Source organism: Typopeltis vanoorti, chromosome 9, assembly GCF_054136105.1.
Source record: "Typopeltis vanoorti isolate ZY-2024b chromosome 9, IOZ_Tvanoo_1.0, whole genome shotgun sequence".
In the NCBI taxonomy this organism is placed as follows: domain Eukaryota; kingdom Metazoa; phylum Arthropoda; class Arachnida; order Uropygi; family Thelyphonidae; genus Typopeltis; species Typopeltis vanoorti.
In genome coordinates this window covers 48,566,697-48,583,084 of record NC_143557.1, presented here as the reverse complement: position 1 = coordinate 48,583,084, position 16,388 = coordinate 48,566,697, and the positions used below count along the sequence as shown (strand labels likewise).

The 16,388-nt window shown below is 35.4% G+C and overlaps 1 protein-coding gene across 1 annotated transcript in view; it reads left to right on the top strand.

Moving 5' to 3' along the window:
* LOC150103022 (uncharacterized) overlaps positions 1–16,388 on the top strand; it is a 435,119-nt gene that overhangs the window by 193,219 nt on the left and 225,512 nt on the right. The window lies entirely within an intron of this gene.

Here is a 16,388-nt window from a genome sequence, read left to right as displayed (position 1 = left end):
TACAAATTCATAATAGACAGTGCCTTTCCAATCAAAAACACAACCAACATCACCTTGATCTTTGGCCGACTCATCCGTGCTTTCTGTGGTCAAGGAGATCCTTTCCCCATTGTTTGGTTAAGCAATTGAAATGTCTCTGTAAAATTTTTTGCCAAGTTTGCAGCAAAATTTCACACACACACGTTCTTAAAGCTTTTTCATTGTCACTAATCTGACGAACAGCTTGTGCACAAGCTCACTTCAGCAGATGTAACTCTATGATTAATGCTCATTGCAGAACGGGGCAAATGGCAGTATGTTGACAAAATCTGCCGCTAGGTGCACTCAGTAGCCACAGCGTGCACTCAATGCAGGTTGGCACACTATTTAAAAAGTTCGGTCTTTTTTTGAACATGTCTCGCATATGGATGAAACTGGATTCATGATTCCTATCTGGAAAAAGGAATGCAAATGACACATTAAATTTAATAAATATAGTAAATCTTTCTTGTCTGATTATGCTCTGGATACTCCCACACAATTGATTGGAAAAGCACCTGCTCCTTATAATCTCGCCAAAATATGCCCACAGATACGAGACCCTTCGACACTTCTGAGCATGTCAACAGAAGGAGAATCCATTCTGATAATAGGGTAATCAATCCATATTGTGTAGGATGAGTTGTTTATTATTACACATCGGAAAATTAACTTCGCTTTTATGATCATTGTAGTTTTTAAAGTGGTAATTATTTTGGTTGTATAACAGTTTGAAAATTTTACCTATAAAGCACGTGATTTTGTGTGTTTTTGACCAATTTCTTTCTCCCCTTCAACATGAATTGACTCTTCTTGGCAGTCTGCCAACGAGAGCTCTCGCTTATGTGGTCGAACTATATGAGCACAAATTTAAAGAAGCCTGTGAAATTATAATCAACCACCATAATCTTAACAATAAGGTGGCCTAAAAATGTCAAGAGTATGGTCAATGTTACATATTTAACCAACTTAATTTTATTGTTCGTAATAATTTTATTGGTCATAATAATTATCAGGAATGTAAAGCTTGTGGATCTTAATTTGTTAAAAACATACCTCAGCCCTTATTTGAAATACTAATTAGGCTACCATTAATGCTGTATCATTAAAAGTTAATTAGAATGTGCTCTTTGGTTTTATATGATTTTGATATGTAACTTTGAGAAGAAGGTACAATATTTTAAGTAAAACAGGTAAAACATGTAAAACAGGACTGTAGCTTTGATATAGAGTTTTTTATCTCACCAGAATTCAGGCCAGTAGAGTTCTGGTTGACTAAATTAGTGCTACTTTGGCATACTGCTTGAATTGTAATGTAACTTGTTTCTCTGTGTATATAGGTGTATACTCCACATGATGACATTAATTTCCCAATGTTTTCACTTTTATATTAAAGTTATTACTAAACTAAATTTAAAAAGCAAAGCTATTTCAGCAATGTAGCAGGTTCCCTTTATCACAACTAAGCTAAGAGAGATATAATTAAATGTGATTTATTTACATAAAGATTATTAATTTGCCATTCCTGTGTGTAATTTGTTAAGGTAAGGAGGGTAAATAACTTGATCTAACAGATAAGCTTAGGTGTTGATGGTTATTCATGACTTATTTTTCACGGTATTAACAACACCACAAACACTTTTATCAACAAAGATGTTTTATTAACGCTAATATTTCGCTGATTTTCAACTCAGCATCATCAGAGCACAACATACATGGAAACGCGACAGTGAGTGAGTGAAACAATATAATTGCAAAAGACAAAAGATCTAAAGTCCTATTTTTGGCGCCCTCTAATGGAAAAAAAAAAAAAAACAGCAGTTATCCAGGAGTTTTTCTTAGGATAACCGTCTCCCAAATTTCTGGCAAATTAATGCAACCATATTTGTTAAGGTTGGGAGAATTCTTCAAAGCCATTGCTGACTCAAAAAATAATCTTTCAGATCTATAACGACTCCTAAATAGCACATTCGTTTTCCTCCATCTAATCCTGTGTGAAGGAGTGTCCAAAGCGTAGTCTGCCAGTCCCGACTTGCCATAGTAATAGTAGCGAATGTATCTTTCACGTTCTTCCAGGTGGATGTTCACTGATCTTCCTGTTTGCCCATAATAGGCCAAGTCACAGTCACAGGGAACTTCATACACTCCTGGGTGTGCTAAAGGGTGAAGTTTATCCTTTGGCGAGCGGATCAGAGTTGCCAGCTTGACATGAGGTTTGAAGGTGGTGCGAAGGCCATGTTTCAACAATACTTTGGCTATCTTTTCCGATGTACCTCTGATATAGGGAATAGAAATGGTCATGTTGTATTCTTGTGTATTAGGGGAGGGCAGAGTATTGGGCTATGTAGTATTTTATCTATTTTGTAGGGATTGTAGCCGTTGGCTAAGAACGTATGGTGCAGGTGCTGGAGTTCAGTGGTCAGAGCTGTATCGTTAGAACAAATGGCTCTGACTCTGTGTGTAAGTGTTTTTAAAATGCCGTACTGTTGGACTGGATGATGATGTGATTGTTTATGTAGGTATCTTCCTGTGTGTGTAGGCTTTCTGTAAATAGAAAAAGATAGTGATCCATCTGAAAGGTGGGTGACTAATGTGTCAAGAAATGGTAAACAGTTATTTGATTCTTTTTCTACTGTCAAGTGAATTTTGGGGTATTGGCTGTTTAGGTAGGTGATAAAAGCATCCAGTGTCTTGTCCATGGGGCCAGATGGCAAACACATCATCTACATAGCGCAACCACACTTGTGGCTTGTATGTAGCTGTGGTAAGTATTTTGTTTTCAAAGTGTTCCATGTAAAAATTTGCTAATGGGGGAGAGAGGGGGGAACCCATAGCAGTACCATTAATCTGTTTGTAGAATTCCCATGTAAAGTAACCTGCATTCGTGGTAAATTGAAATAATTCAAAAATATCTGGGGGAAATTTAGACTTGATTAAATCAAGAGTGTCTATAAGTGGTACATTGGTAAATAGGGAGGTGACATCGAAACTAACCATTATGTCTGAATTTTTTAGGATTAGATTTTTAACCAGTGTTTTGAAATGGATTGAATTTTTTACAAAAGTAGAGGAGTTGCCAGTAAGAGGGGCAAGCGACTTAGCTAAATGCCAGGCCAGTTTATATGTGGGACTATCTATGCTATCAACTATTGGGTGTAGGGGAATATTAGTTTTGTGGATTTTTGGTAATCCATAAATACGGGGTGTTTTAACATGAATTGGTTTTATTTTCCTGATGATTTCTTTGGGCCATGTTGTCACTTTTTTCAGTAATTTTCGGACTTTTTTCTTTTGCGACATCGTAGGGTCTCGATGTATAATTTGATACGTGGAACTGTCACATATGAGATCTTGCATTTTTCTGTTATACTCTTCTTTATTCATGATAACTGTTGCATTTCCTTTATCGGCTTTTGTAATAATAATATTTTTATTATTACAAAAGGAATTCTACAAACAGATTAATGGTACTGCTATGGGTTCCCCCCTCTCTCCCCCATTAGCAAATTTTTACATGGAACACTTTGAAAACAAAATACTTACCACAGCTACATACAAGCCACAAGTGTGGTTGCGCTATGTAGATGATGTGTTTGCCATCTGGCCCCATGGACAAGACACTTTGGATGCTTTTATCACCTACCTAAACAGCCAATACCCCAAAATTCACTTGACAGTAGAAAAAGAATCAAATAACTGTTTACCATTTCTTGACACATTAGTCACCCACCTTTCAGATGGATCACTATCTTTTTCTATTTACAGAAAGCCTACACACACAGGAAGATACCTACATAAACAATCACATCATCATCCAGTCCAACAGTACGGCATTTTAAAAACACTTACACACAGAGTCAGAGCCATTTGTTCTAACGATACAGCTCTGACCACTGAACTCCAGCACCTGCACCATACGTTCTTAGCCAACGGCTACAATCCCTACAAAATAGATAAAATACTACATAGCCCAATACTCTGCCCTCCCCTAATACACAAGAATACAACATGACCATTTCTATTCCCTATATCAGAGGTACATCGGAAAAGATAGCCAAAGTATTGTTGAAACATGGCCTTCGCACCACCTTCAAACCTCATGTCAAGCTGGCAACTCTGATCCGCTCGCCAAAGGATAAACTTCACCCTTTAGCACACCCAGGAGTGTATGAAGTTCCATGTGACTGTGACTTGGCCTATTATGGGCAAACAGGAAGATTAGTGAACATCCACCTGGAAGAACATGAAAGATACATTCGCTACTATTACTATGGCAAGTCGGGACTGGCAGACCACGCTTTGGACACTCCTTCACACAGGATTAGATGGAGGAAAACGAATGTGCTTTTAGGAGTCGTTATAGATCTGAAAGATTATTTTTTGAGTCAGCAATCGCTTTGAAGAATTCTCCCAACCTTAACAAATATGGTTGCATTAATTTGCCAAAAATTTGGGAGACGGTTATCCTAAGAAAAACTCCTGGATAACTGCTGTTTTTTTTTTTTTTTTTTTTTTTTTTCGTTAGAGGGCATCAAAAATAGGACTTTAGATCTTTTGTCTTTTGCAATTATATTGTTTCATTCACTCACTGTTGCGTTTACATGTGTGTTGTGCTCTGATGATGCTGAGTTGAAAATCAGCGAAATATTAGCGTTAATAAAACATCTTTGTTGATAAAAGTGTTTGTGGTGTTGTTAATACCGTGAAAAATAAGTCATGGGTAAATAACTTGGTACGACACTGATCGGAGCTGAAATTGTGTATAATTAGAAGTGTTGAACATAAGGAATCAATTACTGAACATAAGATAGCTGAAAAATATGAATAAAACCAATTATAAAAAAATGAATAATGCATGAATTATAATGAATTTAAAAGAATTGAAAATGAAGAAAAAAAAAGAAATTAAAAATGGACAAACAAACCTTGTTATATAGCATGGCAATCCAGGCAACATGAATGTTTGCCATTTCATTTAAAACTTCATTAGATGTAGATATTAAATATCGAATTGCTAAGGCAACCGTGGCCCTACAGTAGTTAAAACCATTGTGGGAGATAACAGAATAGCAATCACAACCAGACTAAGACTAATTGACACCTTGGTGAATTCTGTCATCTTGTATGGTTGTGAGGGCTGGACTTTATTGAAGGAAGATGAGAGGAGACTCCTGTCTTTCGAAAACTTACAGAAGACTTTTGAGAATTCCCTATACCGCTCATGAAACCAATGAAAATGTCCGAAAACTGATTGATTCAATAGATGGGAGAAAAAGGGAAAATATTCTGATAGTCATCAGAAGAAGACAGATGAAATGGTTCAGACACGTGGAGAGGGCTAATGGCATTCCAAAGCAAACAAGCAGGAATCATTCCAGGATCAAGGGTTAGGGCCGACCTCGATTAAAATGGACCAATAACATCAAAAAAATGGACATTCCTCCCTTTCTCAACTAGCAAAGAGAATGACCCAGCGGTTCATTTAGGACTACGGGAGAAGGAGAAGATGTAGATAGTAGAAAAATAACTGTGAACTGCTGCATAGTTTTTATGAAACAATGTATTAGGAGGAGTTTGGCTAGTTTGAGAATAGTGGGGAGTAATTTTTGCTTAATTGCCACAAGGGGAGGACAGTAAATAGGATCTTTTTGTGTTTATGACACATTGGGTAGTTTACTAGAGATTCAGTGTAGTGTAATTTGGTTTCATTTTCTTGGAAATTGCTAATGGTGGCCCTCTCAGGATCACTATTAGTATGTGTTTAGATTGTATTGCATGTAAATTTCTTTCTTTCTTTCTTTCTTTTTTTTTTTTTGTGGTGGAAAGTAATAAACCTGTTCTCGATAATGTTCAATTAAGCATGGCTTTATAGAATGAATGGTAGATCCAGTATTACAGCATTATCTCATAGTTATATTGTTGTGTCCCATTTATTGATTATTTTTCTATCTAGTGAAATTCTGCTTGTCTATGTTCTACTATTTTCTATGCTAGAGATATCACCAAAATTTTTACTAATATCTAAGTTATTTCTCCCCTTAGTATCCCTAATATTTGTATTATACTGTGCCTTTTGGGACATTTAGTTTAAGATATTATATGCAAAAACAAGGAGAAAGAACTAAAATATGTCTGAAAGTGAAACATTGTTGCAGTCGTGACACTTTATCTCGTTTTTTAACACATTAATTTCCCGCGTGATTAGGTTCGTATTTTTCAAGTGGTGCATTGGACAGCAATTTCAGACAACTTTTTTTTTATCATTGAACAAAGGTTTATTAAATTCCTTAACATGTTACAATTCAAATTTTAGTTAATACTCAATTCAATGCTATACTAAATATGTACAAACTGACATTAGCTTATCATAAATAATTAAGCTATGACCCTATAATGGGTATTACGATCATGCAGCCATACACATTCAACACATAACTCCGTATGACAAGGACATATAAGATTAATTCACACTATTTAATTATCCAAACTTAAGTAGTTTAACTAAACCATTTACTGCACTAACACATAACTATGACATTTAAACTTTCTTATACAATATAATAGACATGCATAATTCTCAGGACACTTAATTACTCATATAACATTAACACTAGCCAGCTTACTTTCAATATATTCTGTCAGATACTAAAGTCCTGGTATTGTTTTCTTGGTCACTTCAACAGTTCAGTGTTAGAATAATTATAACTAATACAGACGAATCTTAGTTAACACGAGATATAATTTACAGTACCTTTCTTTCCTGAGTTTCCATATGGGCCTCTATCTTTTTCTGATTGAAGTATCCTGATATAACCTCTCCGATAATCTGCTTCTCCTATGTTCCCTTTTGAATTGAACTATGCCTATGCGGTCTTTACCTTTCGTTATTCAGGACACACTTTGAATCGTCTAAATAATGGCTGTGCAACTCGCAACGTGGATATCGATTTCTTTACAGCTTTCCTTTTTTCGTGGTTGTCACTGAAGTTGAAACACAAAGAATATGCTTTCTTTTCCTCGACTATATGGCATTCTTCGCTTCTTACATAGGAAATACGGAACCGAAATTCCGCTCACTTTTGTTTCCGTGTTGTGACGACGGAGATATAACTCCAATCTCGCCACTCAGGAAAACACCGTGAAACCCATATGAAGGAGCTCGCGAAGAACTCTCCTGGAACAGAACCCAAAGCCAAAAGGTCTAAAAGCCTACTTCCACTGTGTGTGTGTGTGGGGGGGGGGGGGGTTCCAACCCTTTTATACTTGCTCTCCTAACGGCACCTTCCTTAACTTTTTTTCTCCGCCCCCTACTTGATTTTACTTCACCAACCAATTAGGGTGACGTTTTTCTGCCAAACATCCTTTGGTCGGCGAGCCCGTAACAATGTCTTAATCTGGGAATCGGCCCTGAGCGATAGTCTGTTGTTTTTCTTTTGCTAGCCTCTAATTTAATCCCCTTTCCAAAATTTCTCTATGAACTTACTTAATATTTTAATCTCTAGCCTCTCACATACCATCTCTTATGACTAATCCTTTTCTGTCTTATTTAGTTAAATTTTCTTTTTTATATCATATTACAACATTAATATATTCTTTCTTTTTGTTAGTTAGTTCAACAAACACCTTTATATTTTATATATTTTATGATGCAAGATTATTTCTTTTTCTTTTAATTAATTCATCAATTATTATCGTTTATGCAGGGTTTTTAATTTATTTATTCTTCATGTTACACCATGATAGCTGAGAATTCTACATTCTTAAGATATCAGGTGTAACAATATGTTGGTCTGAGCTATTGTGGTGAAGACAATTTTATAATTTGAAAATTTTGAAGATTAATTTTATGGCTTTATAAATGTTTTGTAGAATGATTTTGATATGTAACTTTGAGAAGAAGGTACAATATTTTAAGTTGAATGAATGTGTACTCTGAGTTATTTGGGATACTGTCGTAAGCAGAAGATCTCTCTCACACAAGTAATTTCTTGGTTTAAAGCTGTGAGAGATGATAAATAATAAACTGTTAATATTACAGATTTTTTGATACAGTAATGGTGATAGCAGGTAAAATACAAATTATTTTCACTGGGTGGTTTTAGGTATACTTAGAACTAATAAGGGTCAAATTTAAGAAGGCTATTGATTTATTTATTTCATATTCAATGGAAAATTTTAATTTGAAGCTTAAAGTGTTGAAAGAATGAAATAACTGTTTCATGGTGTTCACATTTCTGGTGCACAGAGCATCATCTTGGTATCTACCATATTAAGAGCTTCCTCAGTTCATACAAAAACACAAGGAAATAAGTGAATAATATTTACTCAAAGGCCATATATTTTGGCCTGAAAATTATAGGCCATCATCATTGGCAAAATGGTAGTTTAATACAAAGTGGAACCTGAACAATGGATTGATTTGAAATACTTAGAGCCATATTTTTTCTTATTCTTTGAATAAGAAGGCAAGATATTCCTTGAACACCAGAAAATTTATTTGATATGCTGCCCCACTGATGTCCGTTTTCTAGTAATAAGAAGTGTTAAGTGCATCCAGTAGTTTTCCCATTACATTCAAATTATCCCTGATTAATTAATATCTGCAGTCGTGGTCTGCTATCTATCCTTTACTATCCTTTCTCCTGGGTTCCCGCTAATAGGCTCTAATATTTTTTCGGAACAGTGCATCGAAGAATTAAATATCAGGCAACACTCTATTAACATTTAAACAACACATTTATTTACCATAAAACAATTTACACTATTATTTCATCAAAGAAAAAAATGCTTAGTTTAACTCTAAATAGCACAATTAAGATTCCCTTTCAATTTATGATAATCAGGTCACATAAATATTCACTCCTATCCAATATCAAGTTTCTATTCTAAGCAATTATACTGTTAACAAACTATTACTCCTTAATTGTTATACACACAAGAATATCATTACACATAAAACTTCCATCCTTCTAATACTAAGATAATACTCTAGGCAAAGTGTGCCATTAACTAACTGTTACACACATAATCTTCTATTACTTATTAAACATTTTAATCCAACCATTAACTCTGTTCAAATTCAGCAGCCTAATCTTAACAGTCCACTATTAGAGTTCTCCTATAATTCACAAAATTGGAAAGAAAAAATCAAACTCACTTTAGGGCTGCTACCCACTGCGTATTCTCATTCCCTGGCTTCGGATTTTGGAATCCTGTCCTTTTCCTCCCCTATCAGGTTTTCTCCCCCTTTTTATGCTGGCGATAGATTTACTGACGCTTCTGGGACACTGTCCTCGTGGCATATCGGGTGAAGATTATCAGCTTGAGGAGTACTTGCGTACACATTAAATTAATGGAGCACATCCTTCCCGCTCGAAAATTTCCCCTCTCTGGACAACAGCTCCCAGCAAAGGTTTGACATCAGATCAATGCTTTGCCTGGCAGATCCGTTCCTTTCATCTTTTTTTCAGGCCACTGGTATGACTTCTCCTGAAGTCGCGTCCTCAATGGCTTACATCTGACAGATAACCAACTGACGACCTATGGATAACCATTGAGGAACCGACTGACGACCTGTGGATAACCGATACTTAATCTTCCGGCCAACATCTTTTATTCACCTTCTTTCGGATCCCTTGTTCTTTCCTTGACACTGACCCTTTCTTTAATCTTCTTCTACACTCCTTTAATCCTATTTGTTTCAGGCAGCGGAAGTGCATCTGAAGTTTGTCGGTCCGTCTGACACTTACCTTGAGTGTTTACAGGTGGAATTCACCAACAACTTTCACATATCCTTATAAGGAGCTAACACACAACATTTTCTGGTGGCAAGGTATTGCGTTTGTTCAATACATTCTAGAATTTTCCGTTTTAGGGCAGTAAGTATAGACAATTCCCATAGGGATTATTTACATTAACAAACTGTTTTAAATATACATAGACCCCGAATACAGGTTATTTTTATAACATCCTTACAGGGCTTGACTTCTGTAAAAATCGATGTAAGGCTTTCTGGCATTATTAAGCTACATCAAATTTTTACAGTTATACATGACACAATGCAAAAGTGTCATGTGTGACATGACAGTTTTAAGCCAAGAAATTTCTTGTCTGAAAGAGATCTTCTGTTTATAACAGTATCCCAAACAACTCATAAGGTATGTGCATGTAACTGAGGAGATATTATATTATTACTTATTAATTAACTATATTATTAATTTAAACTTATGCGTAATTAAAATAACTCTCCCATATCTTTGAAGTTGAGAGGGAGTCATTCCAATTCAAATTTAGATAACGAAGTAAAGTTTCAGCACTTTCTTTAAATAAATGTTCAAATTTTTAGCAACAACAATGGGGTAAGCGTGTTTCAGACCATATGATATTATAGTCTGTATCTATTCCATATTTTGCCCAGTTTATTTTCTATTGACAATATAAGATTGGTGTTCTTGTATTCTTTTTCCACTGAACATCCAATTTTTTTCAAAATATGAAAGGTGACAGTTACAAAGAACTTCGTAGATGCCAGAAAGAGGAAGAAGGGTACGTTTATCTTTAGAAGAAGGGAACCACGATGATAGTATGATAGTTTGTTGATTGGAATAAATGTAGCCACTAGATTTTGCTTCTTAAGAATTCTAGAAATTGGTTCTAAGATGCCAGAAATGTATGGGATAGGGATTCTATATGCTGTTTCCTTGTTATTTGAACTAGTAACATAGAAATCCAAAAGTTGTTGTGTGGTCCGATCTCAGAAGCCATTCAGTTTCATATATATCATTTGATGCTTAAAAGTTCTTGCTGTAGTTGTTGTGACATAGAGCAAATGATATGAGCACATTTTTATAAAGTTTTGATAATTCCAATCTTTTGAGAGGGATGGTGAGCTGATTGCTGTTCAATGTAGTATTCAGATGACATAGGCTTTTGATAAATGGAAGTGATTAATTCACCTGATGCTGGGTTGAAGAGTAGGATATATAAGAAGGATAATTTTTCTTTTTTTCTATTTCTATTGTAAAATTAATTTGTGGATGCAGATTGTTTATGCTTACTTACTAGAAAGGCCGGTAATGTGTATCTTTGTTATGGGGCCAGATCGTAAAACTGTCATCTATATAATGTAGCCAAAACAAAAGTTGTGGGTGTATGAATGAGAAGAGAGTGTCTTTTAAATGTTCCAAGTAGAAGTTGGCAAGAGCAATAGAGAGAGAGAGAGAGAGAGAGAGCAGACTTCCCATGGTGGTTCTTTCATCTTGCCTTTAGATTCTGTTTTGACAAAGAAAATAACCAGAGCGAATGACGAAGTCAAATAATTTCACTGTATCTGGTGGAAAGGCTTGTGAGAACAAATGAAGTGTGTCTTTTAGTGTTAGGTTAGTGACAAGTTATTCAATATTGAAACTTACCATTAAATTGTTAGGCTGTTGGAAATTTTTTCAATTTATCCAGAAAACTGGCAGAATTTTTTTATGAAAGAGAAAGAATTACCAACATGATCATGTCGGAGAATCTATACAGTCATCAGTTGGATGAAGATGAATGCCTTCCTTGTGAATCTTTAGCAGACCATAGAAGTGAGGGGTTTTAATAAAATAAGTTTTTTGGTTAGAGAGAAGGATAGAAATTGTATTAACACATAAGCAAGATGAAGGTCAGCGAATATACTATTAATGTTTTGACCCATTGGAAGACTGAAAATTTGTTTGTAATAGTGGTCATTCTATTTAAAGAAACTAACTGACATTATTAGTATTATTAGAGAGATGCCAGTAAGAGATAATTTTGTATGTGCTCCAGTAGGGTCTGGTCATTTATAAGCAGTGTGGGGACAATATTGGGTTTTGGGCATATCAGCATTGATTAGTATATAGAGGAGAGGCATCCAAAGAAAAGAGAATATTAACCCTTTGACTGCTGAGAACGTATATTATTATGGGCTCAGAAATACACGCTTGCTTTGCTGCGCCCGTGTATGTGCGTTTGGCACGCCTCCCATATTCAGACAATTTTTTAGTATGGAAAGAATCATCAAAAGAAGCAACTGACACAATGAAAAAGGAAAAGGTGGTCCTTGTTGGAGATCTAAATAGCAAAGTAGGAAATGATTGTCAGACATACAAAAATATTTTGGGAAAATTTGGAGAAAAGAGCAAAGCTAATAATAATGGCAAATACTTGTTGGATTTCTGCTCAGGACATGGACTGGTTATTACTAACACCATGTTCCAACTTAAAAATGTGCACAAATTCACATGGAGATAAGAGGCAAAGAATAAGAAAAGTCTCATTGACTATATTATTGTTGATAGTGATGTTTTCTCCCTGGTGCAGGACACCAGAGTGTACAGAGGATTTGAAATTGGAAGTGATCACCATTTAGTCTTGAGTAGGATAAAATTGAATTTCATATCGAAAAGAATAACATTTAAGAAAGTTTTAAATCGAATAAAAGTTGAGCAGCTCTCAGATGTGAACTGTAGACTAAAATATACAAAGATTATTGAAGAAAAAATGAAAGAGTTTGAGAACAGGAACCAAATCTTGGAGATTCAGTGGCAAGCCTTGAAGAAAACCCTGATTGATTCAGCCAGAGAGGCATGTGGTGAGGTTGTCTGCAAGGATAGAAAAATCAGAACTCCATGGTGGACACAGGAAGTTAAAGAGACAGTGAAGGAAAAGAAGCATATCAAAAGTTCCTGGCAAATAAGTCAGCTTGTGCTCTTAAAGAATACAGAGACAAATGTAAGAAAGCCAAACACTGCATAGAAAACTGGCTAAACAAAAGTCATAGCAGGACTTTGGCAAGAACATAGAAAATAAATATCAAGAAGGTGGCAAAATATTCTTGAGGTTGTTGAAGAAGCTTAGAAATGGAGGAAAGAGTGCTGTAAAAGAAGTTAGAGATGATAAAGGTGACATGAAAACGGGAGATAAAGATATCCTTGGCGTATGGAAAAATTACTAAATGAAACAAGCAGTGATAGCACAGTGGTAAAAAAACACTCAGCAGGCATACAGTCAGGAAAACATATCCATACTTGAAATAGAAAAAGCCATCAAAGGTTTGAAATGTGGAAAGGCAGCAGGAGCAGATGATATTCAACCAGAAATGCTGAAGTATGGTGGTATAAAAAGTCTTACAGTGGCTGCACTGCATAGTTCAGAGGGACTAATTCCGGATGATTGGAGTAAAGCTCATATAGTACCCATATATAAAAAGGGAAATAAAATTGAATGTGAGAATTACAGTGGTATTTCCCTAATGAGTGTTCCTGGCAACATCTATGCAAGTATACTTGAGAAACGGTTGAGAAGAATTGTGGAAGAAAAGCTTGGAGAAGAACAAGCTAGATTCAGGCCAAATAGAGGCTATCAGGATCAGATCTTCACTTTATGACAAATAGTTGAAAAATCATGGGAATATAACAAAGATCTGTATTTAAGTTTTGTCATTCAGGAAAAGGCATATGACAAGGTGCCAAGAGAGAAGCTATTCAATACGCTACAGTTATATGGTGTCAATGGGGCATTATATCAAGCAATACTTGGTCTTTATTTGAGTTGTAAGTCAGCAGTTAGAACTGAAGGAAGTACAGGAGGATGGTTTAATGTTAAATCTGGTGAGACAAGGATGTACATTATCCCTCTGTTATTCATTATCTATATGGATCACATTATGAAGGAAAGTGTTATTAAACATGATATCAAAATTGGAGATGTTAATATCAGCTCTTTGCTTTATGCAGATGATATTATACTTCTAAATAAATCTGCTACAAGTCTGCAAGATTCCCTGACCAAATTGAATAACTATTGTAATAGATAGGTATGAAGGTCAGCAATAAAAAGACAAAGACAATGAAAATATGCAGAATCGTTGAAAATGTCAACTGCGTTGTGAACAGAAAACCTGTGGAACAAGTAAAACATTTCAGCTACTTAAACACGATTTTTAGTGAAGATGGTAAATTAAATATGGAAATAAACAACAGAATCAACAAAGCTGGTATGGTAGGAAGTCAATTGAATAAATTCATATGGAATAAGAAAGAAATTAGTTGGAACACTAAATTAGCTGTATACAAGGCAGTGTTCAAACCTGTTTTAACTTATGGATTTGAGAGCTGAGTCAGAAGTAAAACACTTGACCAAAGACTAGAGACCACAGATATGAGAGTCCTGATGGCATCAATGGAAATATCATATTAAAAATGAGGTTATTAGGAAAGAACTTGTGGTGGTTAGCAGTGCTAATCTCAGGTGGTATGGTCACTTAAACAGAATGGGCGAGGAAGGATTAGCAAAAGAAGTGTTCTCTGCCAATTTGGCAGGGAAATGACCCAGAGGAAGACCGAGATATAAGTGGATTGATACGGTACAAAGTGTCTTAGATGATAGAAATATAAGATCTGATAATGTTGGAGTCTTGACAAGTAATAGACTGATTTTGGAGGAAAATTGTTGATAGAACTTAGTAATGATGTAAATTTTACATCATTACACTTTATGAGGGTACATGGCAGGAATTTGATGATGATAAAGAATCGTCATAAGTTATTCAAACTTCATATGTAGGTTCCTCCATCTATTGCCAACCAATTGAAGTTTATTTGACTTGGGTTTCTGTCCTTGTTTGACATCTAAAGAGAAAACTTTGAACTGGTGCAACTAATCATATGCAGCACGATGCATAAACCATGTGACTGCAGGATTTCAGGGATGTCACTATATGGCGTCTATCAGTAAATATCCGCATTATCTTACTGATGATCAAAGGATCATCAGTAAGACACTTCTTCTTCTTGAGCAGAAGAAGAAGCGTCGTGAGAGCCGGTATATGTGCACCAAATGTGATGTTGGACTCTGTGTACAGCCCTGTTTTGAAAAATACCATTCCATGCTAAATTTTTAGGATTTTCATATCCTGGTACTTGGTAGACTTAGTTATAATTGTGTTGTAAATAATAGTGCTCTTTATATATTTTAATTAATTTCTACATAAATTAATGTGTATAATTTGCATAATCAAGTGGACACCCCTTGATTATGCAAATTTTATAAAACACTATTATTACCATTTTTGTGAGTGAACAAGTGTATATCAAGAATGTATGATGCTGTCCGGACTTCTTACTTCAGTAAGAATTTTATTTATAAATTTTTTGCAAAATTAATTCAGCACATGGGACAATGTCAGTAGAATATAAAATCAGCAGTTAAAGGGTTAATGAGTGAAATTGCGATTTGTTTGGTATGTTGAAAGAGTTGATGGGTATTTTTTATAATAAATTTTGAATATTTTAGTAATGATTTTAGTAATAGCAAGATGAATTTGGATAAGGGAGCTGTTTATGAAATTGTGAGGTAGCCAGGTTTATGTATCTTAACTTGTCCAAAAATAGGAACAGCTGTATGAGAACTGATTTTATTAGCAGTGTATTTATCTAAATTAAGGGGATAAAAATCCCTTAATATTTTACAGCCAGTATGCGAAACTCTGAGATCGAAAACTACAATCTAAGAGTTTCATGCCGAAGAACTATCGGCGAATCCAAGCATAAGTGAACACCTGGTAGTACAACACCAAGGCAACTCGAAGCAAAGGTGGAGCAAGCTCCCTCACTATCCTTAATATTTTATCATAATGTAAAACACAACTCCTAGGAGATGTAATACTGCCTTACATTATGAGGAGAGGTCACTACCCAGATTGGTTTCAACCTTTTTTGAGGTCTCATCAGTGAGTAGGTAGACCTGGATGATATCAAAGCTTAAGTGAAAAGAACTTACATACCCTCACGGTCGAAAGGGTTTAGATAGATAGACATGATTTTCCAAAAAAAGATTTTCCTTCCTTGGGGAAACAACATGAAACTGCTGAGAGTAACATTAGTGGGTGGAATAACAATCGCAGTAACACCTCATAAAACACTCAATTCTTGTAGAGGAGTGATATCAGAATAGGATCTTCTTGATGTTCATGATGAAGAGAGATATGTTCAGAGCTTAAAGATCAGGGAGTGACAGGTATGAGGCTCATCCTAATACATAGGGATGATCACCTGGTTCCAACCAGGAACATCATCCTTACTTTTGATACACCTAAGTCTCCAACATCTGTAAAAGCAGGGTATCTCAATTGTCCTGTTAGACTGTACATCCATAATCCACTAAGATGCTTTAAATGTCAGAAATACTGGCATGCCCAAACTGCCTACTGTGGCTCTATTTGCACTCAGTATGGCAGTAAAAAGCATGATAACAAATCTTGCTCTGCAAAGAAAGCTAAACATGTCAGACTGTCAGAGAAATCACCCAGCTTACTCCCGTTCATTCCAGAGGTGGAAAGATGGAAAAGAAATAGA